Genomic DNA, 5,117 nt, shown 5'->3' on the forward strand with positions numbered 1-5,117 from the left:
TAAGTGTCTTTAAAACTTCATAGGTACAAATGGAATTGGCAGTTTGAAAAGGATTCCAGCTCACAAAGAAAGATGCAAAACGCTTTACATCTTCAGCTTCAGTAATTATTTTGATGAAATAGTTCTCTCCCAATTTTAGGGTCAGTGGATTTGGAAGAGTTTCATAGCTACAAAAAAAAAAGAATTGAAAAATTTTGATAAATCACTAAAGTGAGCAACAGCTTATGTTTGGCAGAAAATTATAAAATGGCATGTAGAACAAAAATGATATTACTAAAAGCAATAGCTGAACTGAAACACTGGAAATTACATAGGGATATAAAAGAATCAAAGAAATTAGGTATCAGCTATACACATGTGAAGTCTCATTTCTAAGGGGAAGAGCCTCTGAACAGAAAGAGTAAAATGAAAGGAGTTTTTATAAGTTAAGTGATTTTGAGCATTTTTTAACTTCAATTTTTAAATAATTTCAAATTTATAGGAAAGTTGCAAAATTAATACAGAAACAATGCATCAAATTTGAGTGGACATTAGCTCAGATACCCAGATATACCAACTATTAACATTTGACACATTTGATAGATCATGCTTTCTGTCTAATTATTTGTCTATATGCACACTTACCTATTTATTTAATTTCTAAACGTTTCAGATTAGGTTGCAGACAGCAGGCTTTTCTAACCTTAACATTTCCAAGGTCATTTCCTGAGAACAAGGACACTTACTTAGTACCCTCCTTAAGTACAGGTATTGTTTCACTTTATCAGGCTGCTATCAAATACGACACATTGGGTTGGCTTAAACAATGGAAATTTATTGGCTCACAGGTTTTGGACACTAAAAGTTTGCTTTCACATAGGTTGGTAGTGTTCTGGTACTGACTGCTGGCAATCCTTTGGGTTCCTTGGCTTTCCTGTACATGACACTGTCCACTCCTTTCTCACTACTGTGACTTCTGGGTCCTCTCTATAACATCTTCAGTAATCTGGATTAAGACCTATCCTTATTTGGCTGGGCCATAGCTTAACTGAAAATAATGTCTTTAATAGGTCCTATTTACAGTGGAGTCATTGCTTCTCAGCCTTTTGGCTAAGAACAAGTGTACAATGGGTTCTCACCCACAAGAATGTGGATAAATATTAAGAATTAGTGTTTTTTTCTGGATATATAAGTCACTCTATCACAGTTACCAAGCTCATGAAATTTAACTCTGAATCCATAGAGTCCATATTACAAAATTTTCAAAGGTCCGAGGAATATCCGTTTAAAGCATTTTCTGCTCCATTATTAGATCCAATACAAAATCATGTATTTCATTTAATTTTCATTGTCTCTAGTCTCTCTCTCTCTCTTTCTCTCAATTGTGATAATATATACAGCATAACATTTCACATCTCAGCCACTACCAAGCATACAATTCAGTAGCATTAATCACATATGCAATGTTGCGCTTCTATCACCACCATCTATTACCAAGTGTTTCCTTCACCCCAAACAGAAACTCTGCCCCCTTTATACCTTAATTCGCCATTCCCCTTTTTCACCATTGGCTGGGTACTTCAGAGGTTACAGCCTATCTGAGAGGTCTAACTCACAATTTGTGCCCATATAAGGAAAATGTGCCTATCCCCAGGCTTGCGTCAGAGCCCCCACCCCTCACCTTCTCTACTCTCTCCCTCCCCAACTGATGAATGGATCTGGGCTGGTTTTGCAGCCTTTGTTTAGTAAGTTTCTTTTCCCCCTACTCTGCACCATTTTGTGTGAAAATTAAACTTAATTTTATTCTTACAAATTCCACTTCTTTTTTTTGAACATTTTTAGTTTTCACACTCTAGTTCTTTTTCAAACCTGCTAAGGGCTTTTTCACATTCCTCATCATAGGGCTTCGTCTTTAAGAAGGTACAAGTAGTTTTGTCTGTACTGAACAGGCGTGTGCTTGGTTAGGGCAGTCTAGGTAAGTCTCGGAGTTAACACCCAGGTGCATGGGATGATGCAACACCTGATTGCTGTCAGCATTCCAGCTACAATGATTAAAGGGGTGAAAATGGCCAGTGCCACCCCTTTCCATTTTCTGAACCAACTTTCTGACCATTCTGTAAGGGAGTTATCAATGCCTGAATTATCTGCCAATTCTTCAGATAAGACCATTAAACCTTGTCAAATGTTGGTGATAATTCCATTTGGGGCTGTATTATTAGGGGTGAATGTTCAACTACCTCTGATCATAATACAAACGCCTCCCTTTTCAGCTAACATCATATCTAGGGCTATCCTGTTTTCCTATGTCATATGACTAGTAGCATCTAACTGTCCTGCAATGCCCTTCACTGCATCTGGGTGTAGTTGATAAATCTTTGTTGATTATAATATATGTAATTAATACAGTCCACATTTTTATTAATGGTGACCCACCAGAATAAGAATAACTCAAATTCTGCAGCTACTTGATTTCTAACCTTAAACTCATGTAGGATTCCCTGTAGCACCCCTATACTGTCCAAATAAATTCAGTTGTTGAAGGAACCAAGCAAGCTTCTTTTCTTCTTTTTCCCTGGGTTTGAATTTCCTCCTCCTTTTCAAATGCCAGGGTAAATAGTATGGTGAATTGAACCAGAGCACAGATATCTTTCCATTTCTCAGATAATACTGGTCAGAGGATGCCCTTTCCACAATACCACCAAAGGCCTCTTTGGAGTATGGTTAACCTGGATAAATTGTCAGTACTATCCTCAGTCACATCCCATATTGGGCACATGAGGCCATGGTCGCAAGGTCCTGGAGCCCTTCTCCCCATCTAGTGAGACAGGCAGAGTGGTTTCCTGGACTGAGGTGGAAGCTGGTATGTCTTTGACCTTTCCATTCCTAACTAGAGGGAAGAGAGAAGACAAGGTACTACAATTTTCACCAGTAGTATTCTGAAAAAGGAGTACCATACATTTGAACCACTCTTCATGTTTTTCCATACTTATCAGAAAAGGCTCTGTGCTGGTTTGAATTCGTGGACCCCAGGAAAGCCATGTCCCTTAATCCTCATTCAGTATTGCTGGGTGGGAGTTTTTTAATTATCCATGGAGCTGTGACTCACCCAGTTGTGGGTGGTAACTTTTGATTAGATAATTTCCATGGAGGTGTGTCTCCATCCATTCAAGGTGGGGTTGCTTACTGGAGCCCTTAAAGAGGGAACCATTTTGAAAAGAGCTACAGAGCCCATGTAGCCAGAAACCTTTGTTGACAAAGAAGGAAAACACCCCTGGGGGAGCTTCATGAAACCAGAAGCCAGGAGAGAAAGCTAGCAGATGCCACTATTTTCGCCATGTGCCTTTCCAGTTGAGAGAGTAACCCTGAATATTATTGGTCTTCTTAAATCAAGGTATCTTTCCTTGTTTCCCTTAGATTGGACATTTCTATAGCCTTGCTTTAATTGGGTCATTTTCACAGCCTTAAAACTGTGGACTTACAACTTATACATTCTTCCTTTTAAAAGCTGTTCTGTTTCTGGTATAGCACATTCTGGCACCTAGCAAACTAGACCAAGTATGATAAGAGCAGTGGGTTGGCCTGTTGTGCAAGCATAACAGTTGCTTTTGTTTAGACTCTAGACTGTATATTTAATCCATTCCACCATCTCTATCTCTATGGTTTGTTTCAAATCTTCTCTTTTGACTTTCCTGACAAATGTGGGGTCATTTTGAATTGGGGAATTACCCCAGTTGGTTCTCCTTGGGTGCTACTGAAGAGCTAGCTGCAAAGGATGTTACTGGGTAAGTGTTCAATGGAGGGGGGAAGACCTGTATACAGAACCTTCTCAGAGGATTTCTACCAATGATGTCTGCCCCTATTCCATATATTCTGTCAATTGCTTGATTTTTGGTGCTGTCCCTATTTGTCTGTTCGATTTTTTTAATAGTTATTACTACTGGATTGCACTGGAGGTTTTTACATCTGACAGTATATTGCTTTTATAGAAGGTTATCTTACTTTGTAATGGATTGTCTGTGTCAGCAGTCCACTCCCAATATTGGGTAGTCCACCATACAAAAGTCCAGAGGAACAAGACCCATGTGGCCAAAGGAGGTTATTGGGGATTACTTTTGTTTTGGGGAATCGATACATGTTTTCCCCACTCAATTGCCATTGATTTACTAAGTTTCCACATCTATTACTTGGCAAACATCAAACTGTACAGTTTAGGACTCTAAACCTTCAGTTAAATTTACCACCAATTTGATGGGGCTTGCTACATCCCAATTTTGGAACATCAGGACCAATATAATTATTCTCATTTTTAGATTGGACTTCAGAACCCTCACTTGCTTTGTTAAAACACAGATCCAAATCCCCACTCCCATCCTTCCTTCCCGACTATTGTCTCTTTAAAGTAATCTTTAAAGGGTCCAACGCTGGAGTTATTTCCCAGGAATCAGACTGTGTTGTTAGGTACTTATCATCCAGCTCAGGTACTGGTCCTTTTACTTGGATGTAGTGATTCCAGCCTTTATTTATTTATTTTTTTTTTGCCATCAGACTACTGTTTCAGTTGTCAACAAAACTTGATAAGATCCTTCCCAGGCTGGCTGGAGTTTGAACTCTTTCCACAACTTGATGAGGACCCAACTTCTAGGTTGGTGTTGATGGACAGCAAATTCAAGAGTTGGGGTCTGGGCCAGCAAACCAGGGTGCCTGAGGAATGATAGAGTAGAAGAAAAAGCCAGTATATAATCTTAAAGGAAGAGGTATTTTGAATCTAAGGAAGGGAGATCTTTAATTTTCCCAGGAAAAGACAAGCCAAAGAACATTTTGTACGGGGAGATCCCTAACTCTTTTTTAGGGACAGTTCTAATTCTTAGCAGAACTATGGGTAGGCACTTAGACCAAGGTAACTTGATTTCTAAAACTACTTTAGAAAAATGCTTCTTTAAGGTCTGATTCATTCTTTCTACCTTTCTTGAGGATGGTGGATGTCAGGGTATGTGGAAATCCTATGGAGTATTTAAGCTTTGCATGATATCCTGCAACGCACAGGAGGTAAAGTGTTTACCATTGTTGGAATTGACATCTTCTACCAATCTATGCTGGAGAACAATTTGTTCAAGGATAATCTTGGCAGTTCCTGATGT

General features: G+C 39.0%; 1 non-coding gene across 1 annotated transcript; it reads left to right on the top strand.

Moving 5' to 3' along the window:
• Window positions 1–1,069: 1,069 nt before the first annotated feature.
• LOC143653913 (U2 spliceosomal RNA) lies at window positions 1,070–1,262 on the top strand. Its single transcript, XR_013161609.1, has one exon. It is a non-coding gene; the product is annotated as a U2 spliceosomal RNA (small nuclear RNA).
• Window positions 1,263–5,117: the final 3,855 nt, after the last annotated feature.

This window comes from Tamandua tetradactyla, chromosome 1 (assembly GCF_023851605.1).
Source record: "Tamandua tetradactyla isolate mTamTet1 chromosome 1, mTamTet1.pri, whole genome shotgun sequence".
Taxonomy (NCBI): Eukaryota; Metazoa; Chordata; class Mammalia; order Pilosa; family Myrmecophagidae; genus Tamandua; species Tamandua tetradactyla.